A 27,441-nucleotide genomic window follows, 5' to 3' on the forward strand; every position below is an offset into this window, starting at 1 on the left:
GTATCCTGCCCTCCTTCCCTCTCCTCCTCTCCTCTTCTCCTTTTTGTTTCTAACACACCTTGGGCCTTTTTGGATATTTAATAATTTCTCAAGGACATAAATTGAGAGCAAAAGGAATCGTTTAGCGATGTATCATTTCATTTCATCAAAATCTATGGCCAGAATGCTTAGACAATAGCATTTGACATTGTGCGGCCACTGTGTGTCTCCACTGCACTCTTAGTCCATGGGGATGAGTGCTGAAAGGGAGGGAGGAGGCAGGGAAGGCGTTGGTTGCTGAGACAGGCACTGCCTGTTGTGATAGATGCCCTGCTTGCAGGACCCAGTCGAGCATCTGTCCAGACACACTCCTCCTCTGTTCATATAAATAATGCAGCAGTGGTGCTAACAAGAATGAAAAGGAAAATGCTGATTTTCCTGCCTCCCCTCCCCACCTTTTACAGAATGATGTGCTTTGTAAACAAATAAGGAATTGCTAACCTCGCTGATGGGGCGATTTAGGCCTAGGCTGATTGTTTAATCAGTTTCTCACAGAGTCCATGATGGAGTTCATGATCACAATGCTAATGATACCTAGCATTCATTGAGCATTTCTTGTGGGCTTGGTGCTTGGCTTTACCTGAATCATTTCATTTCATTGTCATAATCACTTTTTGTAGTAAGTACTGTTATTAATTACATTTTACAGATGAGCCTATGAAAACTTGCTCAAGATTACTCCGTTAGTAAGTCGTAGAGCAGGAACAACAACCCTGGCCATCTGATTTCAGAGAGCTGGCTCCCTTCACCACTAAGGTAAATTGTGCAAAGACCTGGAAGCTCAGTCAAGAGCCAGGGATGAAATGGGGCGCTTGCTCTTAGAGCACCAGACGAGGAGAACATCACTCACTGTGTAAAATCACCTGGAAAACACACAGGACTAAACCTCGCCATTGGTGAAATAAAACAACTTTTTATCCTCAGAACTGAAAAATAATTCAGCTGACTAGTGCCTAGTTTGAGGTCAGAGATCACTGGCTTGCATTGCCTTTTTTTTTTTTTTTGTCATTAACTAGATGACATTTCTGCTTTTGCCTGTCTACTTTGCTTAATTTTCTGAATTTTGTCACTCCTTGGTGTGGAAATAGGCATACTGCCTCAGTTGGTGGGGACAAAAAACAGCAGAGGGAGAGACTGTATTATCATCTGACTATTTCTTAAGAAGCTCTGTAAAGTTCTAGAAATCTAACAGCTTTAGAATTTATAATTTTTGGAATTTATGTAAAAGGTAAATATTTACATAAAAAAATTTATGTAACAAGAATGAAAAGGAAAATGCTGATTTTCCTGAGGTATTTTTCCTAAGGTAAATTGATTGTTTTTTCTTTTATGTGTCATAACCTGCCTTTGTTCTTACTCTCATTTTGTCTCTGAGCAAAAAATGGAGGGTATAACAAGGATACTATTGGTAAAACAGATGTTTCTTACTTGAAATTGCATGCACTTATGGTCTTGTGTGTTAACTACTCTTAACAACTGTGTTTACTATTGAAACTGGAAATACAGACTTTGATTATAGTTTAGCCAGCATTTTTTTTACTGCTCTCCCATAAATGGATTATTTTTAGTTTAAGTTTTTGCTGCAAGCCCTTTCCCACTACTTAATTGACTCTTCAATCACCACTTGCAGTGCACATGTCAGCATTCCCATGGATGCTAAACACACACACAGTGTAGTTGGCACAATGGCAGGTTCATTGTGAATTACTGGGCTCTTTTTCTATCGCTTTTAATGCTGGAATTGGAATCCATTCTGGTTTCCTTCCAGTTTTCAAATGGAAAATCTAGCGAGTGTATGTCTGTCTCCTGTCAAAGTTTATCCTAGTAGCTCTTGGTGATCATCGTAAAATAATCCATCTGAAATTTAACTGATTGCAAATGAAATAGGTATCCTAGTATTTGTTTTGCTGCTGTCTAATGATACCTCTATTTGAGTCACTGAATGCTTTCAAAGCATAACCTTTAAAGTACATTCCCATGTCTTAATTTGCTACTTGGCACATTTAGTTCTAACAAACCAGAAGCAAATTTTGTTTCATGAGAAACTTCTTGCCAAGCTTTAATTTAGGTCTTAGAGGATTATTAATGAACTTGTGAAGTGTATGGGAACACTCTTTATTGACAAAACAATGGCATTAAAATTCAGCAGTATTCTCAACCAGAGACAAGGCACGTGGTTTGGGAGATATTGAAAACACCACTGTTAACTCATTGATAAGCTTACAATTTTGCCTCTAGTATTTGAAAACATCTTCGATTTTTCTTTATTTTCTTACCTTTAAAAAAAACCTTTAGCTGATAATGGAACATAATTTTGAATAAACAAATGGGTAAAATGCTAAATATTATCTTAAAAATTCATGTTAAGTTCTTTGAAGCTAGATGATGTATTTATACTTCTGCTTTTTATACCATTTATCTTTTAAAAACTATTACTTTAGTTAGTTTGTGATATTTTTCTTGATTATGCAGACTGAAATTATAATGATTGAATTTGGTGGTTTTATCCTTTTTATTTTTTTGTCATTGTTTCTATATTTTTTCTTTTAAAAAAAAATTAGAGATTATTATTATGGAGTGGCTAAATTTCAAGAGTCTTGCCAGCAGGTGGCAAAATGTAGTACACCCAACTCAACGGAGAAAAATAAATTTCATTCCTGGTACCTGCGTCTTAAAACGATCTTTTAGTTTTTAAATTTGAAGTTCTGAAATTTACAAATGTTTGCCAGGTGACCACAACATATCATAAAATGGTAATGGTGTGTGTCAGTGAATTTTTCAAAAGAAGTAGCTAAGGTCTTTCGGCAACATTTTTGTTAATATTTATTTAAATTTTATCTAGGTAATATATGTACATGGATTTAAAGAATCAAATGTGTTGCAAGGTTTATTTATTTTTTAATAGTTTCTTGTTCCATCTCTCCCATCCTTGGGTCCCACTCCCCAGAGGCAATATGTTTTAGGTTTTAAAACCATTTATTTTGTTACCTCAATATTGATAAAGAACATGCTTAAGTTTTTATTTTCTATTCTAGACATTATTTACTGACTTTGTCCAATGAGAAATGAGCATTTAGCCTTTTTATATCACTTACTTTCTTATCCATTTTCCTCATGTAGTTATATCACAGCTTGTGATAAAGCAACATTGAATATTTCTGTTATTATGGCAGTGTGTGTGTGTGTGTGTGTTGTAGTGATAGTTGTAGCTGAAGCACATGTTGTACTATCATTTAATTCCCTTTTTTGTACAACTTCTTCATTTTCTTTCCTGGAGTTAATAATTTTTCTCTATTTCTCTCTCTCATTATTTTCTTGCCTAGTTTTGTATTTCCTACCGAAATCAGCCTCACATTTTCCAACAGAACTGTATAAAAAACTCTGAGTGCAATGGAAGATGTGATCACTTTTGATGGTATCCCTCTTGGAACCCTTTATCTTGACTTGATATAATGTCTAGACTTGTCACCTAGCTGTTGAAAAGGATCTTCTTTTTTTTATTACTCTGAGCATCCCCTTAGGGATAATTTTTCACAGATTTTTGTTTGGTTCCTTCTCTTATTTGTAGAGTAACTTCCTGAGAAATAGTACATGGGAAATAAATGTTTTGGCTTTGTATATCTGAAAATGTCTTTTTAAAAAAATTCTCATACTTGGTTCATAGTTTGTCTGGGTATAGAATTTTAGATGAAATACTGTTTTTCCTCAGAATTTTGAAGGCGTTGTTTTATTGTCTTCCAGTGTCCAGGAAAGAAGGCTCACCATTACACAGAACACTAAAGTGAGAACCAGCAGGTCTGTTTTTAGGATTGATCGTTAGTAGAGCAATGCCTTTTGAAAGATAAGGAAGACACCTAGTTGGTTGAGGGAATGTCATTTTACTCCCATATGTTAAATGAAGGTAGTTTAGTCTCCTGTAGGAATATTACAGGAAATAAACTTAAAAAATGTTAAGGTAGCTGTAATTATTAAATAGAAAATCATTTTTTGTTTCTTGATACACCTTGGGGTACATGACATACTTTTGTGGCAATAGCCCTTTGTATTTATATTTTAAAGCACTTCATGTTGTTATTATGACTTTCCAAGCAGTGCCCTTTAGAAGCCAAGTGGATTTTAAATTGATAAGATACATATTATGATATTTGAATTTTTGTACCTTAAAGTTTTCATAATATAACATTTAATTCTACATAAATTGGAGTCCACAAATGATGAAACCATTCTTTCTGATTATCTATATAAACAAAGGCTAAATAAAGAAAATCATGAAATTAAATTTCTTTGAAAAAATCTTTGACGTTAGACATGTTCTAGATTTATCTTGCACTCTAGTAGAATTAATTTCTTTTTGTGTCTTTAAAAGCGGAAACTAACCATTTTGTTGGGGATAAAGTTTTTTTAGTTTGATCTGCATTGATTTTTGTTGGTTTTTTAAGCAAGAATCTGCATTCAAGAAACATGGTCTTTCTTACATTTGGTTACAGTAATTAATTTAGTATAATGATAAAAAATGAAGTAATCAATAGAAAATATGTGTAAAATGGCAAGTATCAATTAACCAAATTGCTGATTCTTCCTAGGTGGCTGTCTTAGCATTGGTTATTTTGGTATTCCTTTAGCTTTTATAAATTATCACAAAAGATAAACCGTTCCTTCTACTACACTTACTAAGTTAGCTCCCATTTAATGTTGAAGGGTAGCTAGGAAGATTTATAGTTCAGATCTTAAAACAAGTCTTATTTTAGGTAATGTGCTTTTTTGGGCTCCTTTTGGCCTTTGTTCCAGTAACATTAATCTTTGGCTGAAAAGAATAAACTCTAGTCCTCCATAACACCTGACTGCGAACTGCAACCAGAAAGCCTTAGACTGTTAAAACAAACATTTCTCAACCTTATAGCACAGACTTCCTGTTTTTAAAGCTTTTCTGACCTTCCTGAGAAAAAGACCAATACAGCTATGGTTATATTCTGTGGTTATTGTCATTAAAAAAAAATAACTATTGAATTTTTCTGAAGCCATTGAGTATAAAAGTGATTAATGCACCAAAAAATGTAAATAGCACTGGACTCATGTCTGATCTTTGCTAGGCCTTCAATAAAAGATAATAGAACCAGGTCAGCTTTTAATGTGTCTCTGTTTGTTCAATGTCTGCTTCAATGGGAATGTCAGGAAAATCTCACATTAAAGAGACCTGCTCTATTCTAGAGAGATTGTAAAGGAAGCATTTGGCAGTCATTTCCTTTCACTTGTGAGAATGAACATGCTTTACATGATAATCGTTTAAACATACCAGAGTCTGCTGTTAGGGTTCTCATATTTTTCACTGTAGAGTTCGCTTACTCTGAAGATTGGAGGGTATGGTCGGTGTTTAGGTTTTATTGTTAGAATTAATCAAATAATGTACATATTAGAATGTCATTCTTTGTCCTAAATTTTGTTTCTTGCATCCCAAATATTTGTTTTTTTCTAGTCAGTTAAAATTAAAGTCCAATAGATATTCAGAATTTGTCTTCTTGACAGTCTCACTCACCTGTAACTCTTCCCTCCTCCAAAACAAAGAAACTGCCCAGTGTTGTTTGGGCCAAACATTCTTGAGGCTGCGGCTTTTGATTTTCGTTTTAGCCAGTGTTTTGCATGTTTGAGTGGGTATTTTGAATTAGAGTCTTTTGACATTTTCTAGAGAGAAGTGACTGGTTTTAAGCAGAAAAGTACTGGATCATTAACACTACCTGTGATGTTGAACTTGGCACATAGTACCCATTTAATGTTTTGAAACATTTAAATTTATATTTTTCCTAAAATAGATGTTTGTGATTTTATTTTAAAAAGAGTTTAGTTTATTGGAGGCATATTACCAGAGAAAATATAACTTTAGAAATTTTTTTTAAGGGGAAAGCAGTATTTTGGATTTGTAAATATTATTTTAGTTGCACAGATGTCTGTCTGGTTGATGTTTTGAATTCTTGGTTATAATAATTCCAGTTGGGGTTTTTAGTGGTAAGATAATGCACTCTCAACAAACTTAGTTGGATTTTCCCCCACTAATTTTAACACATGTTGTCAGACCCTATTCTACACATCCTGTCAGAGTTCTGAGTTCCCTGAGCTATTTCTCCGAGAAAACTTTTTTTTTTTTTTTTAAATGCATAACACTTTTCCGGATGAGAAATCTCTCTTAACTGTATTTTTGCCTTTTTAAAGTATCACTTTACTGGAACATTATAATTTCATCTATATAATCCAAGATCTCTAGTGAGTTTAAACTAGAGATGAAAATGTCCTTGAATATATTTAAAGCATATGCTATCTTGGAGGTCTCTGTGACTCACTCTTAAGTTGCTTTAAGGATTATTTCACATCCTATATCCCTGAGAGGGCTGCATACTTCCCAAAACTAAAACTTCCATGCCTGACCTTTGATTGACTTGCCATGTTGGAAGAGTTTGCTGTGAGTGCACACTGGAGCTAATGCTTCTACTCTCTGTCCTTAGAAAGGCGGGATTTGGTGTGCTGCAAGCGGACGAGTCTCACTTCCCCCATCCCATGGCATATATTTTATTTTAATAATGTTGATAATTTTGTACTTCATGAGATCACACTTTAAATACTTACTAGCAGTTTATCATTCAAATAAATGTATTTTCGAGGCTGTGGTAGGAAGTGTTAAACAAAAAGGAAAGTTACAATTTACATCCATCCTTAATGTTGTCCCTATATATTTAATTTTGGAGTATATGCTGTTTATAGTTTTGCTCAAAATTAGCTTCCTTAATTGTTAGAATCTGATGTTATTTCTAGTTTGTTTTTAAGGGCATATTTGTAGATTCCAAGATTATCTAGGTTGAAATTAACTTATAGGTTTTATTTTTTTTTTATTTTCAAAATATTTTCAGAATGCTTTTTATGTAGCACAAGTTGTTTCATTACTTAATTAATTCATTCGTTCATTTATTTTATGGTGACATTGGTTAACGAAATCCGATAAATTTCAGCTGTGCATTTTAACAGTGAGGCATATATATTTACATTGCCTATAGGTTTTATTCTTAAGTATAAAAGTAAATATTAAGATTCTGGCATTAAAGGATATAACTCATTGTTCCCTAATAATTTGGAATATTTGCCTGATTATTGCAGTATTTATGTTTATGGTTCTCTGTAAGTCTTTTTCTGTGGATATAATTATCTTCACCAACGTAATTGATGTAAGTTTTTATATTTCTGTTCTTCAGCATCATTACCTGCAAAGAAACTATGTGAATTAATCATTAAGTGTTGGCTGAATGGAAAGTGATATGATGAATGAATGGATAGGTAATTGGTAGGAAAGTTATTTTAAAAATTTATATTAGTAAATGCCTGACCTTGATTTACATTTAAGACTTGCAAACCATCGATTAAATGACAGTTACCTATTATTAAAATAATATGTCACCCAGTATTGCTAAAAGCTGAGAAGTATTTTATGTGCTAATTCTGATTTCATATACTTTTTAGGATGTAAGTCATAATTTCCATTAAAAAAAGGGGCATCCTGGGACAGTTTGGGGAAACCAGGACATGTGGGATAGGGCATTGATCTGGTTTAGGAGGTTTTGAGAATGTCTGTGGAAGCCATTGTGGTGCAACCCAGCAGGCGTGTGAAATGTACGTCTGTTGTTAAGTGTTGTTAAGAAGTAAGCTCAGGGCTAGAAAAATAAAATTTTGCAATCAGTAACATAGAAACAGCTGGAGAGTGAATCTTCTCACTCCTGAGAGATGCTGGAGTGTGATAAAAAGAAGCTCTACACTGACCACTTATATTTAGGAGGAGTCATGGCAAGAAATAGAGAATGGTCAGAGAGTAGGAGACCAGGAGAGTGCATAATGCAAAACTCAAACAATCCACTGGAACGCCAGTGTGGGAACGGGGCCTGCTGCTGGGAAGAGTATAAATTGGTCCTTCTTTTTGGAGAGTAGCTTGATTCAATCTCTTTAGCTATAAAAAATGCATATCCATTCAGCTAGAGATCCCTACAGTATAGACAAACTCACATACATGCACAAAGATGCACACAGAACTATGTTGTGGTAATTAGGTACTTTTTAATTATGGTACTCCCACACTGTAGAATTCTGTGCATCTGTAAAAAGGAATTGTATGTTAATAGTCTGCTTTAAAATGAGAGAAACAAGTTGCCATATAGCATGAATAGTAGGATTTCATTTTCATGAAATAAAAATCAACAGAATGAACACCCAGACAAATGACTATATATTTTCTTAAGTATTGTGTACATTAGTATACATATGTTCTAGAAGAGAGTCTGGAGAAAGATACTTCAGCTTGTCAAATGGGATTGTTTGGATTTTCTGTAGGAACATATATTACTGTAATACTAATAAAAAAAAATCCAAAAGGACTTCAAAAACAACTATATATTTTTCTTTTTCTTTTGAAAACCCGAAGTTCTGTTGTGTGGTGCCATTTTGTGAGTTGGAAAAAGGCAAGAAGTCGATGATAGATGGTTAGCTTAAAATGATAATTCTATATTCTGCCTAGTAATATAAAATGAAACCCCTTCATCTTTAGAATACTGTATAAACATAGCTAACTAGTATTAACACAACCCTTGTTTCAGTCACTGTTTGCTTGATTGACTTTCCTTTGGCATTTTGACACTGGGGTGAGCTGAATTACTTGATCTGAATGGTTTTACTAGATAATGCTATAGGAAAGAATGTTGATTGTCTCAACTTGATAGTTATAATTTTGACAGACCTCACGAGTTATTATTGTTAGATGAGTGTTACCTTTAAACTTTCATGTGAAAATGCAATCTCCTTCCCCCTTTCGTGGTCTTGGGGAGTGGGCCAAAGCCAGCATCTTTAGAAGATGTGGCCAAAGGTCTTTCTTGCTGTGACAGAGCGGTAGAAAGAGTAAATTGAAGGTAGTTGTTTGAGATTTAGTGTCTGGAATAACCTGGGCCCTGTTCAACTAGTGCTAAGGTTGTACTTCTCATTTCCACTGTGTACTGTTCCTGGTCATAGCTTTAATGTTAAACTAGACTTTGTATTTAATTATAATATTAGGGTAAAGTCAGATGTCAGCCCACTTGGCTGCATGCTGAGGCCTGTGGAATATGGAGTGCTTTGCTTCTAACCGCATCTGTTGTCTCCTCTCATTATCTGTTAATGGTACTCAACTTGACAGGGTTGTTTTGATAAATGAAGGGTGTTATAAAACCTGGAGCTGGAATTTATGTGTAATGGAACTTAGGGCAAAAGGAAGCAGTGACATAAACAAGGCCAGGGTGAGATGATGTGGGAACCAAGCAGTGCTCTGTAGGATGCTGAAAATAGCAATGGGGATTAATTCGTGGGTGAGGATGGGATGTAGCTGTTTTTTTTTCATTCCTCTCACATACTTTTTCTTTCACTTTTTCATGCGCTCATGTGCAAACATCTGAGAAATTATCATAATAACTCATTTCTTATCTACAGATCTCTTAATTTACAAACTGACATTAATAGGGTTTAAAATGGATTCTCAACTTTGAGGAGTTGGGGAGGGAGGTTTTGGAATGGTCTGTCACCACTAACTGCGAGTCCTCGGCTCAAAAGAGCCCTTATAAAGGCTTCCATGTCAGGGAAAAAGAGATCTTTTAAAGAGGAAAAACTGAAGATAAAAAGTTCAAGGTAAAAGAGAGGTGAAGGATTATCCCTCTCTCCCCATTTACAGCTGAATTTCGTAGTGTTTTTGCATTCAGAGAAGCATGGATTACAAACTAGTGTACAATGTGCTTTCAGATTTCTATGTTCTGTTTATATTGCTCTCTCTGTGTACAAGTTTTAGTGATATATCCAGTTTACCTGCTGCTGTTTGCCTCTTGCTTAAATGCCAGGTAAGTAGGAAGACCTGGTTTGAATAAATTAATGATGGCTTTCTGTACCTCATTAACTCTTAAAAAAGGATAGCTTGCAAACAGGATCCTGGTTAGGTTCTCATTGTTTTTATGAGTTACCCCTGGAACAATTATTTACATCTCTATAAAGTGGGGATGAAAATCTTTCTTTTACTAGACTTTTGAAGGTTAATAAAAGAAATGCTATTTATTTGTGTAGATGTTACTTATTTAAGGTGTCTGTGCTGAGAACTGTACAGAGAATACATAAAATGAGTAAAACTGGGTCGTTGCTCTCAATTCACATATTCATTCTGTAGATCTGTGTGCTTGACACCCAGTAGTCATGCACCACTTGATGTTGGAGATGTGTTGTGAGAAGTGCATCCTTAGGCGATTTTGTTATTGTGCAAATATCACATAGTATACTGACACAAACCCAGAAGCTATAGCCTACTACACACCTAGGCTGTGTGTGTACTGCCCTTGTTTATGTGGTTTATCATTGACTGAAACATTATGATGAACAAACAGAGATCTTTCTCTGAAGGAACCAGCTGTCTAGAGGGGGCTATGGACATTAATCAGAAAGTCACACCAGTGAAGTACAAACTGAGATAAATGCTCTCAAGGAAAGGATCACAGTTCCTGGAAAACTTATAACAAGGAAACTTGACCTAGAATAGGGCCTCAGGGGAAGCTTCTCTGACAAAGTGATATTTGACCTGAGATCTGAAGGAGGAATAGCCTTTAACTGTGTGTGAGGAGTGGAGGTGGGGAGGGGGTGACAGGGAGATATTCCTCCTTTAGTGGGAAGAAGCAGTGAAGGCCTGCGGTAGAAATCCTGATTCCTTGGGGAAATCAAAATACTGGTGTAACTGGAAGATGGGGGGCTGGGTATGGATGCTAAGAGAGGGTTCAAGACAAGGGCAAAAGAATGTAAGTGTCATAAAGTCTTGTCAAAGTATTTAGAATCCCCGAGAGAATAGGTACAGTATGAATTCAGAATAGAGCTGTTCGATGGTTCTCACCAGCCCTTTCCAACTCTGTGTAAAGCAGCATTTTTTTAAAAGGTTGGCAGGAAAACAACAAAACGGCTCTCTTCAGGCTCTCCACGTGTCTAGTTACAGCTGGTTAGAAAACGGAAGTGTGTCCCAGTACAGGAGTGGCTTTTGTAGCTGGGCTTTAGGGTTGATTCCATCTCTGACATGGGTGGAGTGGAGCCACTGGTTATGCAGCAGGTTTTCAAGTCCCCTCAGGATGGTCTCATGAGAAAACTGTGTTTAGTGGGGCTTATAGCAGAGATACACTTGCACTGTAGACTACCTCCAATCTGTACTGATCACAGCCACCTTTCAGCGTGGCAAAGGCATGCTTCATCAGCTCTTGCTCTCCGTGCATGTGCTGTTAGTAGTTTCAGATGTTTCTATCTCCTGTAAAATAACTTGGATTCAACTTATTTTACTCATTGGACTTTTCTTTACGAGAAATCAGCAGAGTGATGTTTAAGTAGCAAATGTGCATGTCAGTTTGGTTGTCCCTGCCAGCAAGGCAGGATCCCTGAGTTTTACTCTATGCACCCCCTGCCATGCTGAGAGATGGAGCAAATCACTTTATCTACATCTCTGCTGGTTGGTGGTAAGAGGGTACTTAATAATTTAGTGACTATTGGACCCTGAAAGGTCCAATAACATTTATAAAACTATTTGAAAGTTCAGTGAAATTTGTCTGGAAGGCAAGTTCAGTGAAACTTGTCTGGAAGATATTAAAGATAGTAAAAGCGATCATTTAAACTTTGAGATTGTGACTTTAAAATTTGGGTTGACACCTAGTGAATATAATACTTTGAATTAATATTCCATAGGAATATATTTTTAAAAATTTTTCAATAAAGTGTCTTATTTAATAGGAAAAATTATCTTGGCTGTTACTACTAGAGAGTACAGGGTATGAATGTAGTTTAATTTTAATAAATTTTAGCAAGTTGATAAATATTTATCAGATTTGGGGCGGGGAAGAAACTAATTTGAAAGTAACAGTTGGTAATTCTATTTAGATGTACATAACAGTAGAATTAATGAGGAGTCTGGAATCTGGTAGCCTGTGGGTTATGCCTTAATGTAAGGTCACATGGCAAAGGAATGTGCATTTATTTTGCTTCCCTATTTAGATGGACAGTGAAGCCCAATTTATGTATGCCGTGTCTAGAAGATGGCTCTTTATTTTTTGGGGGAAAAGGATTGGAGAGAAGACTTTTTAAAACAAAGGACTTAGAAAATTCTTAAATTTTAAGGCAAATTGAGGTCAGAAATTTTGTTTGACACTAAACAGTGCTTCTTCCTCCTGTGCATCTTTGAAACACATGTTCGGAGTGTCTGTGATTGTTAGTTACTTCATCTGCATTTGTTAGACGTCAGGGGTGGTTGCTATTAATATTCCTGGCAGAAGCAGAGGCAGCTCTAGGACGTGTGAACCGTTGATCACTCACCGGGATGCACTGCCTCTTTAATATCTTGCTTGCAGATGCATTTTCTAGCTGACCACGCTATTAAGAGCTGCCATCAATCACACAGCCTCTCAGTTCCGGCTGTCGGCAGGGGAGGGAGGATTGGGGAGATGAGAGGCTGGCCAAGCTAGGAAGGAGATAAAATTGCAGCGGCTTTGTGTGCGCGCGCGCGCCCGCTGTGGTGGCGGGCAGGAGCGCGCCAGGAGCGGGCCGGGCTCCAGCCCGGGTTTTGCCGGCCGCCGGCGCCGCGGGGAGGCTGCTCTTTCTCTCCTGGCGTCTGGATCTCAGGCATGTGGCAGTGTTGGCCCAGCCGCCGGAGCTAAAGGAGCGCAAGCCGGAGCGGCCGCATCCCCCAGCCGCGGGCGGGGCTCCGCGCGGCCACCGCCTCCCGGAGCCACCGAGCGGCAGGGACCCGCGCCCTCCCGCGGTGTCCGCCAGGGCCTCCTTTTGTTTAGCAAGTGCATTTCACGCCCCGAGCCCCCGCCTGCCCCGCCCCTGCCCGCGGGCCTGAGTTTGCGGGCCCTGCGCTGAAGGAGGACGAGGCCCACAGGCTCAGCTCCTACTGCTGACCGGCCGCAGGCAAGTGGCCGGCGCCTAGTGGTGCTAGGGGTTTGCGGGTCGTTGGGCCAGGAAGTTGATTAAGTGTGGGTGCAGGGGCTCTCGGAGATGGGTGAAAGGGAGTGTTGGTAGCCGGCACTAGAAAGATGAACAACTCGGGTGTTAATGGTGGTGGCTTTCCAGGAATTAGGGATTGGTATTTGTTGGGTCCCATTGCATTTCTGTTGGGCTTACTGGTTATTTCAATTGCCAAAAACTTTAAAAATCCCAATTAAATAAACCAATTAAGAAACATCTTTAGAGCAGAGAAAACACTATTTTTAAAGAACGTGTGTTTGTCTTCTTTGAAAGGAAAGCCTTATTGAAGATGGGCAATGTTTGATCAGAAACTTCATTGCTTACTGTGGAGTAAATTTAAGTTTAAAAATTAATATGATGGACTTGATTTTAAAGCAGTTTTGAATTACATGAAAGATATAATTTGTTTTTTGGATCAAAATGCTGTTACTTTACCAGAGTAGCTAAAATGCAGAGATAGTTTTGAAGAAGATTGCTTGAAGTTTAAATTGTTATTATTTACTTTTTGGCTTGAGGTGGTGGCTTCCCTGCCCCCTTTCCCTTGTTTACTCAAATCTTGTACTTTTATAGATGCTCTGGGGAGACAGGCTTTGCCACTCTGTTTGCTGAGAAAGAAACTCCTGTAGTGGGTTACCTTGCTTTACTATCCTTGTACTGGCGCACATGTGCCACTGTTCTCCTTGGGGTATTGTTTGGCTGGAGGCCTCCTCTCAGCCATACGGAAAATTTAAAAAATGGTAGATGGATGAACATAGGGATCAACAGAGAGATTAATTTTTCCCTTTGAAATATGTGTGCCCTAAGATTGAGAAACTGAGTAAAAGTTGAGAACAGAGTTGACGAAGTTTTTACAATTCTGTACCAAAATTACTACATTTAATCTCACCCTTTCCCCTTTCTTCCTTCCCCCTCCCTCTACCTCCCTCACTCTTCCTTCCTTCCTTCCTTCCTTCCTTCCTTTCATGATCCAAATCCTTTAGCATCCTCCCTGCCTCTTCCTTCCTTCCTTCCTTCCTTCCCTCCCTCCTTCCTTCCTTCCTTCCTTCCCTCCCTCCTTCCTTCCTTTCTTCCTTCCTTCCTTCTTTTTTCCTTCCTTTCCAGTAACTCCAAAGCTAAAGTAGACATGATTTGAAACCTTACAGATGGGAACAATATCCCATGTAAGCCCGTTGATCTGTGGGCAATTATTTCCAGATGCACAACCATCTCTACATTTTTATGTGTGTGGATTTGGGCTCTACGAGGCAATTGCCTTTCTGAATATTTACATTGCCTAGTAAAATAACACAAAGCAGACATTTTAGAGGCTTAACAGCAACTTCACAATAGTGTGAGAGCAGCAGTTAGAAGCTTGTATTTGTTTTTTCCAACTCTGTAATTTGGTAGTGTTTAAACTGTTTTATAAAGATCTCTGGGACCAGTGAAAGGTGGTTTTCAGTCCAGAGCACTTGAGTGCTCATTGTACTCTGGCAGGGCCTGGCGCTTGGCAGGCAGTGCTTGAAATGTTATTTGATCTGGTTTCATGATAGAATTGACTAAGATTACACTTTTTCCCCTCCCCGTGGCTGTTGAAAGTGATGCATCAACGAGTACTGTGCAATAACATATTTAAAGACTTAACCTACATTCATTCACTCTAAGAAGGTTTCCAGAAAAGAAAAGGCCATTTAGATTTTTGTCTTGTTTTTGTGGTTTTTCATTTATGAATTGAGGCGAGAGCTGACGTAATGTAGCTGTACCACTTCCTTTGTGTGTGTATGGGTTTTTATAGCCTGTGTTCCTATAGGATATGTCCCAGTTTACATGGTTGTGATTATTTCTGAAGTGCTTGAATGTATGTTTATTTTAAATGCGGTGCCTTAAGCTTTGTGCCAGTTGTTTACATTGTAGGTCTGAGGGTGTGGGTGAGAGAGGAAGAGTATGATGGTGAACCCCACCAACTTGTCAGTAAGGTTCAGCGAATTGCCTGTGTGTTATGCAGACTAGCGTTTCATTTTAATTAGTGCAACTGTGTACAGCTGTTAGGTCAGACGGCACTGGCTGCTCCTGCAGGGTAGTTTTATCTTACACTGGAGGTTTTATGGCCTTGTCTGGCTGTGTTTCTTAATCCCTCTCCCACCGCCACTGTGCTTGCTTTTAAGCAAATGACAGAACAAGACAGGCTTTTGTTTATTTATGTAATACTTTACTTGTGAGAGACTTATTTTTGGTTTTGAGGAAATTTGTAAACCATGTAATTTATTAGTAGGTATTATATTTACTGTGCTTTCCCAAGGTCAGAGGGTTTTGCTTGCTATTGTGTGGTCAGTGTAGCCAGTGGAACCATCCATTTTATAATGACATAGGAAGCCAGCATTTTTTTTAAAACTGTTTTTTTGTTTGCTATTCTAGGATTAGTTTGTAAAACTCAAAAAGGAATACATGTTAACCCAGTGGAGATAACATAGCTCCCCCCCGCCGCCCGCCCCTTCTTGTTACATTATACCAAAGCGACAGAGAGGGAGCAGTTGACTAACAGCCGTTTGGCCTTGGGCTGAATGATTAATAGAAGGACTTAAAAAGGTCTCTGTTCAGGGTTATGTGTGGCTACCTTTAAATTTTCAAATGTGTTTTTGGCTCCAAGTTATTGTAAAGTATTTACTTTAAGATTGAGTAGCTTTTTGAGTCTTTGAATTCAGGCCTATGACAAAGTCAGGCTTTTCGGGCTGTAAAATAGATTGTAATGTGAATGACACATTTTTCTCTGTGGTCCGGTCTCCTTACTAGCAGCTTTTGTCTTGAAGAGATACCACCACAGGCTTCTAAGACTATCCATTACAATTTTTAAAAAGGAGCCAAAGTGAAAACCAAAAAATGACCGAAAACTGTTAATACATAGAACTAACTAATGTGATGCTTTTTTCAGAGGCTCAGTTTACTGATAGAATATGGCAATATTAGGGAGACTACTAGGGGCAGTGTTAGGAACTGCTAGGGTGGTGGAGATGGGAAGGGAGGCTGGGAAGGGAGCTTGGCTTAGGTTGAGATATCTTTTTACTCATTGGAGAATTGTGACCTTAAAATAACCTGGAATGAGGAAAGAGAGTGCAATATTTTCTAGAAAATGTAATAATTTCAATGTTGCTTATCTAGAAAATGTTTTTCTCCAATTAAAAGAAATAAAAACATTTAGATTGGCAGCAAAGACTCCCAAAGCTAAGGAAACGTAGAGGGAAATAGCCTAGATCTGAACAGGGTATTTCAAAAGTTTATTTGTAAGTGTTTTTTCTTTTTGAGACCATATTTTTTTTCCAATTATTAATGGTGGTTAGGGTAGTAGACTTGCCTTCCAAAATCTATTTAATATTTGATATAGTTGACATATTTATAATGAAAAACAAAACAATAACATTTGACATTTAATTAGCAGGGAAAATCAGCTCATTAATCGTACTCAGTTTTTAGTGTTATCGCATGGAGCTCTGCTGGTGTAATTAATCAATTTATTCAGTGTAGTTTGGTGTTAAATAGCTAGATTACCTAAGTTCTATTCCTTGTTCTTCCACTTACTGTGAGACCTAGGATAAGTTTTTTAGTCTCTTTGCGACTGTAGTAAAGATAAATCTACTTTAGAGGCTGTGCAAAATTCTTAGGAATGTCCTTGGCATGCGATACTTAATATAATGAACACTAATTATGCTCTAGGTACTGTTTTAGTAGCTGAAAGTACCAAAAAAAAAAGAAAAAGGAAGTCCCTGTACTCACAGTACTTTTAGTCCATTGGAAGAAAACAAAACAAATTAAAAGGAGTGTGATGATTTCTGCAACTTGGAAAGGCAACTTTTTTTCAGAAGTGTAATATGGGAAGTTTAACATCACTCTTTAAGCCGTTATGTTTTTCTTCCTTGATAAAAATGTTTTTCGCACTGCTAGATAATTTATTAGGCATTGTTAACAATCTTTGGCTCACAGGTGAAATAAAGAAGGAGGAAGAGACTTTTTCTGGGAAAGAAGGGAAAATGGAACAGAAAAGAATTTAAAGGTAGTGGTCATTTAAGTGCCCAACAGTAGAAGAGGAATGTTGACTCATGGCCCATCCTTAAGAGGAAATACTATGCAGCCTTTAAAAATTATGGTATAAAAACATCCTAATGTAAAAGCTCAATGGAAAAAACTATACATGCCAGACTGTTTATGTAGTATGACTCCAGTTATGTGCACACCCACATTTACTCACATAGGCTAAGGAAAAAGATTAGAAAGAAATATACCAAATGTTAATAGTGCTAATCTCTGGATAATGGGATTATGGGTGATTTCATTTCCTTAATAATGTCCTGCCTTTGCATAAATTATTTAATCCTTGTAGGTCTAAATGCCTCTTAAGTACAAAAAGAGAAAACAGAGTTTAGAGAGGTTAAGTGATTTGACCAAGGCCCCACAGCTATAGTGAGTGGTGAGGCCAGGATTCCAAGCCACATTCTGACCCTCTTTCTTAACTTGACCGCCTCTCATCCTACAAAAGATGACCTTGTAAAAGGGCCTCCCCTGGTCTTACCTTCAACAGTTGTGTCCCACAAGGCTTTACGATTCGTCCTAACCAGCGGATACTCACCGGAAGTGAGATAGGAGGAGCTAGTGTTGAGGCAGTGCTCGTGTGCGTAGTTACTGGAAAAGGAGCCAATATTTTGGCAAGAGGCAGAAGAATGACTTGAGAGGAAGATGTCTGAAAGGTACGGCAATTCAAAGGGATAAAGGGAGGAGATGCTTCTAAGTGAGAGTGCAATCACTTTGCATTGGGTTTTGGACTGGAGAATGAGAACTGAGAAAACACTATTGAAAACAAAAATGCCGTTTATTTAATCAGGAGTCAGTGGGACCCCTGAGAATTTGGTGAAAGCAGAGCAGCCAAGGAGGTGGAGGATGGCCAGTGATGTGTAGAAGCTAGTTTGCAGTTGGTAAGAAAATGTTGAGAAGCTTAGCAGTGAGAGGAAGAATGATAGAAGGTAGCTGGAAGAGGCTGCAGGTTAATGGAATCAACTGGTTGATGCGTTAAGAGGTTAATGGCATTGGCATTCTGTAGGTAGGATTTTATGATGATTAATATGACTCGTATTCAGGTTTTTGTGATAAAATGAGATAATGAATGTGAACCACTTTACAAAGTAGAAAACATTTTAATTTGAGGGAATTATTCAGAAGTTACTCGTGAAGAGCTTTTATGAATATGGTAGGTTAGGTATGGGAGATTCTTTATAAAATTAAAGTATTTGTGATAGTAAGATTTGAAATAATCGCTTGGTTCTAAAGATGAACAATTAGGTCTGTTTCTCATGTCTTGTTTTCCGTAAAGTGAACGAGCTTTTGTAGTTGTGGTTTTAAAAAAGGGTCAGTTTATATGTGACTTGAGCTTCAAAGGAGCAAAATGGAATGAATATACTATGCCTTTGAAAAATTCCTTAAGTCACAAGCCTCCAGATGGTGTATGCTGCTGTGTTCATAGCTGTATTTACCACAAGCTCACCAGATTATCTACTAGTAATTTAAAAATATCTGGGTAACAACAGTGGTATATTCAAGTCTGCTGGTTGTGAACCTCAGTGGCAGTAGTGGCTTTACTTGTATGCCTTTAGTAAAATGCCAGTTGAAATTATTTGTGTCCTTTTGCATTACTTTCAGGATTTCTTATTTGGAACTCTTTATGCCTTGCACGAATAACCAGAGTGCATACATGCAGAAACAGATAACCAGATTTTCCTTTTTTTAATATGGCCCCTTAGGAGAGATTGGAGAATGAATGGCTCTTGATTATCTTAAAAAAATGTTTTTATTGCTTTAGTAACCTTTTAGATCTTTTAAAACACTTATAAAGTGTTAAATATTTGGAGGTGTTGCTTTACACATGTATAATATTATAGTGAGCTTTTGGTATTTTTTGGTATCACCACCACCACCACCAACAAAAAATCAAGACAAAAACCCTGCAATACTCAAATCTGCTCCCTAATATAAATTATTTTTTTTTCTCTTACAGATATTTAATAAAAGTTCTTTTGGAAGGACTCAAATTACTAAATCGTAATTTTTTTTTGGCAGGGCACACGAACTACTGTTTGCTTAGCGAAACAAACAGTTTGCATAGATTAAATATAAAATAGTTGAAAATAGTTTGAAAAGTCTAAGAATTTTAAATATGTTAAGGGAGTGATAAGAAAGACATGCACATTTATTAGTTGACTAAAATTATATAGAAAAACATCTAGATTGAACCTTTTGAACAATTATTTTCTTTTGGTTTTAGGTATTTAATTTTTACTGTTGTCTTTTGTGTGTGTATATATTTTAATAATTAAGAGCATTATGCAGAAGTGTTTTTACCCATGTTTATATTCTTCGACCACCTACGTAGGCCATTTCTTCTTTCCTAGGCTGTGCTCTTTCCACAGAGCATAATTCTCACATTGAATAGGTAAGGGGAAATATTCACTAATGGAGTATTCACCTTTTTTTTTTTTAAACGTTACGTGTTTATGGAAGGAAGTATAGCAATTAATATTCACTCTTAAATGTGCTGCGAGTAGGAGCAGTTTGAGTTTTAATCTTTGGAAAGGAAGAATAAAAAATAATGAAAAAACGTAATGTTTAAAGCAGTTGGGCTTTTTTGCGGAAAGTTTTCCGTTTTGTCAACAGGCTTAAGTTATTGCATAAACAATTATTGTATAGAGAGTATTTTATCGTATGTGATACATTAAAACATTAAAAAAATAAATCGCTTTTAATGAATTAAGTGAATAGACTGTTCTTCAGAGTAGTTTTAGTTTTATAGAAAAATTGAGTGGAAAGTATGGAGTTCCTGTATCCCCCCTCCCACCCAATTTCCCCGTTATTAACATCTTGTTTTAGTATGGTACATTGTTACAGTCGATGAACCAGTATTGCTACCTTCTTATTAACTGAAGTCTGTAGTGTACATTAGGGTTCAGTCTTTGTGTTGTACATCTTGTAGGTTTTGACAAATGTATCCACCATTACAGTCCTATACAGAGTATTTTCACTGCTTTAAACATACCCTGTGCTCCACCTGTTCATCCTTTCCTCCCTCCCCCAAGCCCTTTGCAACCAGTGATCTTTGTACCGTCTCCATAATTTTGCCTTTTCTAGATGTCGTGTAGTTGGAATCATAGAGTATGTAGCCTTTTCAGACTAGCTTCTTTCATTTAGTATTATACATATAAGGATCCTCCATGTCTCTTTGTGCCTTGGTAACTTGCTTCCTTTTTATCACTGGCAATATTGCGTGTTTGGAAGCACTACAGTTTATCCAGTCACCTGTTGAAGTACCTCTTCGTTCTTCCAAGTTTTGGCACTTATGAGTAAAGCTGCTGTAAACATTTGTCTGTAGGTTTTGTGCGGAGATAAGCTTTCATCCTGTTTAGATAAATATCAAGGAGCGTGATTTCTGGTAAGAGTATGTTTAGATTTGTAAGAAGCTGCCATACCGTTTTCCAGTTTCTTTGCTATTTTGCATTCCCAACAGCAATGAATGAGAGTTCCTTTTGCTCCACATCCTTGCTAGCATTTAGTGTTGTCATTATTTTGGATTTTAGTCTTTTATATTTCTCCTTTTTTCCTTTTTTTAGCCTTTTTTATTTCTTAAAAAAATTTAAGTAACTACTCATTTCTAGTGTCAGTTATGTTGCAATTTTAATTTTGTCTATTGGCCATAGAGAGGAAGAAATGAGGACCATAAATGTTATATATTACATGTGCCTCATTTTCCATCCTGTGGGGGAAAGGCATAAAGGTATAAATTTAAGAATAATGCAATTCGATTACATTTTTTTTTTAAAAGGCATAATTCTGGTATAATGATGTTAGGTCATGGTTCATGTGAAATGTAGGAGTATTAATTTCTAAGTGATTCCTTATAAGTGTCATTTCCCCTCAGTTACCCACTATTTCTCATTTTTCAATACATTTTATTTTATAAAGGAAAGGAATGCTTTGAATTTTTTTTGAAATAAACTCATTCTGCTAATGGTCTTTATTTGCTAGATATTTATAGATGTAAAGATTTGTATTAATTTCTTTACTACGAAACCATAAATTGGTCACAGCACTCAGCTATGAGGAAAATTTGATCCTCTCCTTGGAGGCTATAATGTATCTAATAAATGCAGCAGTGACTATTCAGGGGCTTACTATAGGGCAGATACTGTACACTTCTAAGACTAGGTACTTTCCAGCTATGCTTATTTAGAGCACTTTTGAATTTGCATTTATACAGTTACTTATTGGAAGTTTACAACTCAGCTGTGCTCTATACCTACCCAGAGCCTGGGTTGTGAAGATGATTTGGATAGCCTCTGCTAGTAGGTTTGAAGTTCATAAATTCCTCTGGCAGGTGTTTCTAACTTCATTTTTATCAGGAACTCCATTGAGTATTGGTGCAGGCTATGTGCCGCCGCCCTCCCACCCCCACGCCCCCAGAACAGAGTGTGCTGCACATCCACAGTACGTAATTATGGAACCCCTGAAGCCCATCCATGGACCTCTTATTAAGAATTCGTGTTCCAGTGAGCCCTAAACCTCTTTTAAATTACTAGGAAGCCTTTGTATTTCTTTCTTTCTTTTTTTTTTTTTTTTTTGGCAGATTTGCTTTACTTGCATAGTGCAATGTGAAACCACTGACTTGTGTAGAGCCTTGTGGAGCTTGCTGTCTGTGTCCTGAATGGTTTATCCAGGGGTTCCCCACGCTGCTGTTAGCCGTGGCAGGTTGTCTTTATGAGGACCCAGAGGAGAAACTATTCTCAGCTCTTCGTACCAGAAAGAACTAACCTCCCGAGCAAGTGGTTTGTTTTTAACTTATGAATTTAGAATCTTGTAGCTGATTAAGTTTCCTTTGAGCTATTTGCCTACAGAATTTTGGCCACATCTTAAAAAAGGTATAGAATGAACCCGAATATCTTAGATATTTATGATTTCTTCTTTTCAATCCCCTCTCTCCTCCTGCAGTTTTCCTTTGTCTCAATGAAAAGAAGCAATGTAGTGTAGTTAGAGTACAGGCTCTGCAGCCCAATAGGACCTGAGACTTGCCTTGTGATCTAAGGAAACCTGTCTCAGTTCTTTGTGCTCAGGGTCCTCTAAATTGTTCCTACTTTGTGTGACTACTGTGAGGGTGAAACAGAAGGCTCTTAGAGGAGTACCTGGTACAGGTAAGTGCTGAATAAGTCTTAGCTGTTGTTATCCCGGTTCCCTCATCTATTTTAAGTTTTATTTTATATTGTATGAATCTCAATAAACTTCCTTAAGTAAGCCCTTTAAAAATTAAGCCATCCTTTCAATCTTTCCTGCCCTGTTTATTTTTTTATGCAAAGATTTAATTTCTGCTTGAAGACAGTAAGAAAAGTAATTATATAGGGGAGTACTATGGACTGAACTCTGTTTCCCAAAGTTCTTTACGTTGGAGCCCTAACCTCAAACATTTTGGTATTGAAGGTGAGGACTTTGGGAGGTAATTAGGTTTAGATGAGATCAAGAAAGCAGGACCTCATGATGAGAATAGTGTCATTAAAAGAAGAGAAGGAGAACACGCGAGGACACAGTAAGAAGCAGGGAACTGAATTGGCTGGAACCTTGATTTTGGACTCCCTAATCCCCAGAACTGTGGGACATAAATTTCTGCTTTTTAAGCTACCCAGTCTATGGTATTCTGTTGTAGCAGCCTGATTAAGAGAGTTAATTTCATACATGTAGCGGCAAAGGTGATCAGCAGCGTCTCATAGAGACTGAGCTTTTTGAGAGTGAAATGGGGATTATACCTCTGTTTGCAGAAGGCTTTACACCTACTGAACAGCCTTCCCTGACCTCTGGTTTGGTCCTCACACCACCTTATGAAGGAAGCAGAGCAGATGCTGGCTTCTCAGGTTACAAAACAGGAGAGCCAAGTCTAGAGAAGTTAATTGAGTTGCTACGTTCACAGTTTCCATTTTGGAAGTGGCTAAGTCTCTTAGTAGCTGTTTTCTGACTTCTGTATCCATTGTTTTTTCTGTCAACACCTTAATATTGTCACTTTAGTGTTCTGATCCTTTTACTTAGAAGTGTACAACGTTTATTTTTAGTTTTTGTAGGGATATTCTCAAAGTGGAGACATCTCCCACTTTTTACATTTTGACATGGAAACTGAAACATCAGTGATGAAATTGTTGAATTTATCTTTCCTGTCTCAGGGAGAAAAATAGAATATATGAATCATTTGGCCTCCTGGTAAGATGTGAAGTATAAAATTTATGTGATGTGTTGGAACTCTAAGAAATGTAACATTACCTGAATTAGTACTTAACATTTTATCTTTTTGTTTTGGTCCAAGTATTGGTTCGTCATTCAGTCTTGCTGATCAGTGTCTAGAAGATAGTAATTATTCGGAACTATCCACAGTCAAAAGATTGCCATTCATTTTAGCCAAGGGATTTGAGTATGTCTTGATCAAAGGAATGAAACCGGAGTGTTAGAAGCTACAGACTTTAAGTAGTTAAAAAGGAGGAAAAAAAATCAACCCCAAACCAACCTTTGCCCTTCATTCTGAAAGAATTCTGGATTCCTACAAAGTTAATATTTATGAGCTGTCAGAACATACTCTATTTGTTGTATTTCTCATTGCATTTTAACAAAGAAACAAAAAAATCAAACTTTTACTTCCTCTTGATAAAAACCATTTGTGATTAAAAGCTTAGAACAGATTAAAAAAGACTTTATTGAGACAAAATTCCCATAACAATTCACCCATTATGAAAGTGTACAAATCAGTGGTTTTTAGTATATTCAAAGAGTTGTACAACCGTCACCGCAGTATAACTCGTAATAAATTTGTATATGGTTGCTTCTGGTTATTAATTGAATGCTCCTGGATAATCTTTATATGTAAATTTGTACTTAGATGAGTAAGAATATAACTTAACTATGCGCTTTACCATTACAATATATAATTGGCTTAAGGCATTCAAACCCAGCTTTTGTTTACAGTGGTCTGACATAAGGGAGTTAACTGCAGCACAGGGTTATTAAATCCTACAGTGACTGATCACTCCCTTCAAGGGATGATAGGTAATTATGAATATGGTGTGAAAGAAATCGCAACTTTTCCAGAGCATTGTTTTTACATTTGCTGTACTTGAAATACGTTAGACATTTGTCATTTTCAGCCGTTTGCGTTAAAGAATTTTTCATTTGTTAGGAAAAAGGCAGCCAGCCGTTATGTCTCAGATTGGGGAATTTCTTGTTGTTGATTCCCCGTTGGTTCATAAAATTCAAGTAGGCCCTTAAGGCTGTGGGGTAGTTGTACTTTATTTTCCTCATCCATTCACTCGCCCAGTTTCCTAGATGACTGTTACATACTTTCTTCTTTCACATTTCCTCCCTGCCTTTATGCTGGGCTTCTGCTTCAGTGAGAAAAATCAAAGGAGTTCGGAGAGAACTTCCCACAGACTCCCACCACCACTTCCATCCATCTACCTCCCAGCACAGACTCAGCCTTCCTGGCTGTGTGTAGATGGTTCACCTGTTCTCACACTCTCTGAGACCAGCCCAGCCCCTGTTCTCTCAAGTAGTAATTTTCTGTCTCGCATATCATTAATATTTCAGACTCTGCTGGATCATTCTCAACAGCATACAAATGTGCTGCTTTTCTCCCATCATAAAACAAATTTAAAAAATCCCCCCTTTTCAGCTGACTTCTTTGTTGACTATTGCTTATTTCTCTGTTCCCCTTTGCAGCAAAACATTGCAACGAGAGTTTTCTGTACAAGGTCTCTGGTTATCCCCTCCTTTTAACTCCATCACCGGTTATTCCAGGGAAACTGCTCTTGTGAAGATTCCGAAGTCCTCTGCATTTCCTGTTCCCTCCGCCTGAAATATTTCCTCAGATATCTGTGTGGCCTCACTGTTGAGACTCAGTGAGGCCTACCTTGACCCTTCTATCTGCTCCTGAGCCCCCTAACCTGCTCTGTTTTTCCCTTAGAATATTGTCTTCTCACATATACGTATTCATATTCTTTGCTTATTGTCTTGCTCCTTTCACTAGATCGTGAAGTCCTGAAGGGCAGGGAATTTTCACTGTGTATTTCATTGATGCAGGTAGAACTGTAACTAGCACAAAATAAATGTGCGATACATATTTGTTGAATCGCTACATTGTGCCTTGAACTCATGGCTTTAAAAATTATCTAAATGAATATAACTAAAAATTTTTATCTCTAGTTCTGACCTACTCATCTGCCTTCTTCGTGTCTCTACTTGGATGTTAGTAAACATCTAAAACATGTCCAAATGGAAGTTCTAATGTTTTCCCTTCCACCATGCACAGCTGTGGTGCTTTTATTTTTTAACTTCTCAGCTAGTTGGATTTTACTTGTCAGTTCTTTTCTTTGGAGTATAAATTATACCACCTGGAATGTTAGAGGTGGCCTGAAACATTCTTAGTTTCATCTGGTGCCTTTAAAACAGTTAACATTTTTTGAACGATGAAAGAAAAATTCTAAATAGTGCTGCACCAGTGAAAAGAAATCAACGTTAATTATTTAATTCATTTTAACAATTTTTTAAAATTGTGGATTCCATAGAGCCATTAGTATTTTGTTGTTTGATACTGGAAATATGGTTTTAACTCTTCAAGTAAGGAACTAAGAACATTGTTATTGAAACTTTGATTTAAAAATAATTGCTATTTACTTAGAAAATATAAAATACTTTTTAGAAAGCATTTGTAAATCTAGTGGGTAAACTATTGAATCAGGATATGTGTACTTAAAAGTTCTGTGGGAGGATCAAATCAGCCCTCTTAAAATCCAAACTTGAAATGTAGGGTTTTATTGAGACAAGGAGTTAATAGCATCTCCTCTATAAATGCTGATCAGGTTACATGGCATGTAAATTTTGAGGTTGCTTTCTTCAAATTGGATTTAAGTTGGCAATTACATTTACTGTCTACCAGTAAATTATTAGATTTCTTGCCCATGAAACCCTTTCAAGGAATCTTATCCTGGTAGATTATTGTATATTGATAGTTTACAGAACACTGCCTGGACACTGTAGGTGAGTTTGTTAGGTGGAAACATTACTAATGATTTTTTTGCACACACATACACACATACACAATTTAGTATTCCATTTCCCTAGATGTTAGAGATCAGAGGAACTTGCAATAATGTTTTCTTTTTTGGAGCCAGTAAACCAGTAGAACAATCCTGTTTAGACTGATTTAATGCATCGTGGTAAAGGGAATCAGATTGTAATCAGAACATGCCAAGACAACCCAGGTGATCAGTGAAAAAGTTGGTTGGCATTTGGTAGATTGGGAAAGAAAGAGGAATTTGCTTGAAATTTTTACTTTTTAACTAATTGAGTTTCCTTTATGCATCCAGTGCATTAATGTAGTATCAGTTTTTAATAGTCATTTGCAAAAAGTTTAGTATGTGGTATGTTTGCGATGAGCTATAAGATATACAGTCCTTAGTTTACAAGTCTGATTAATATTACTTTCTCTTTTTATAATACTAATGTACTTTTAACTTAATCCTCAGCATAATCTCTTGAGGTAGGACCATAATATCCACTTAACAGAGGAGAAAATAGTTGAGAGGTCAAGTTGCCTTACTCACTGCCCCTCAATATCTAGTTCGATTTTCATGTCCGATGCTGTTTCCACTATATTAGGGCCTCTAGACTTGTTGGAATAGACGAGAAAGACATAGCAAAAGTGGACTTCTTGGAGAGAGGTTTTTGTAGACCAACTGCCGTTGAATGTGCAGAGGTAGAGAGGGAGGGAGAGGAAGCTTATGCGGGGAATGTGGTTGATTTGAGTGGATGACTTGGCCTTAGGGAAGAGGATCTTAGAAAATGGGCTTTGGTCATATCTCTGTATATCTACTGCTTCTTTGAGAGGCAAGATAATTTTCCTGGACTTTTTTCAATAATCTGTCTTTAAAATGAAAACATTTCATCTGATTTTAGTTTTTAGTTTCTCAGGAGATCCTCAATTTGGTTGTACCAGGGGTTGAATTTTAAAATAAAGGGCTGGGAAAGGAGAGTGTTTGTGTTCAGTATCTGCTTTTAAAAATATAGGTCAATTCTAGCATTTAATATTAAAACACAAGGAAGCAAAAGCTTAGTCTAATGACAGTACTAGGATTAATTTTACTTGTTGAAATTAATGCTCCCTTGATAAACCCTTTCTGGGTTCTTGGTGGATGAATTTAACTAAGGACAGATTATAAATTATTACATCAATTCATATGAAAACATAGGAAAATTAACTTTTTTTTTTTAACAGTTAGTAGATGACTTGGTTCGATCATCTAGGTTTTTCTTCCTTTTCATCTTTAATGCCTTTTTGTCTAA

The 27,441-nt window shown here is 37.0% G+C and overlaps 1 protein-coding gene across 3 annotated transcripts in view; it reads left to right on the top strand.

Moving 5' to 3' along the window:
- The window catches only part of RERE (arginine-glutamic acid dipeptide repeats), a 367,252-nt gene that overhangs the window by 76,360 nt on the left and 263,451 nt on the right, over nucleotides 1-27,441 (top strand). The window contains exon 1 of one of the 3 annotated variants that reach the window (XM_015591354.2): nucleotides 724-795. The exons of the other annotated variants lie outside the window; for them this stretch is intronic. The gene's annotated coding sequence lies outside the window, so the exon portion shown is untranslated. Of the gene's footprint in view, nucleotides 1-723; nucleotides 796-27,441 lie in introns of those variants that run through there. 3 annotated transcript variants of the gene reach the window in all.

This window comes from Pteropus alecto, unplaced genomic scaffold (assembly GCF_000325575.1).
Source record: "Pteropus alecto unplaced genomic scaffold, ASM32557v1 scaffold125, whole genome shotgun sequence".
Taxonomy (NCBI): domain Eukaryota; kingdom Metazoa; phylum Chordata; class Mammalia; order Chiroptera; family Pteropodidae; genus Pteropus; species Pteropus alecto.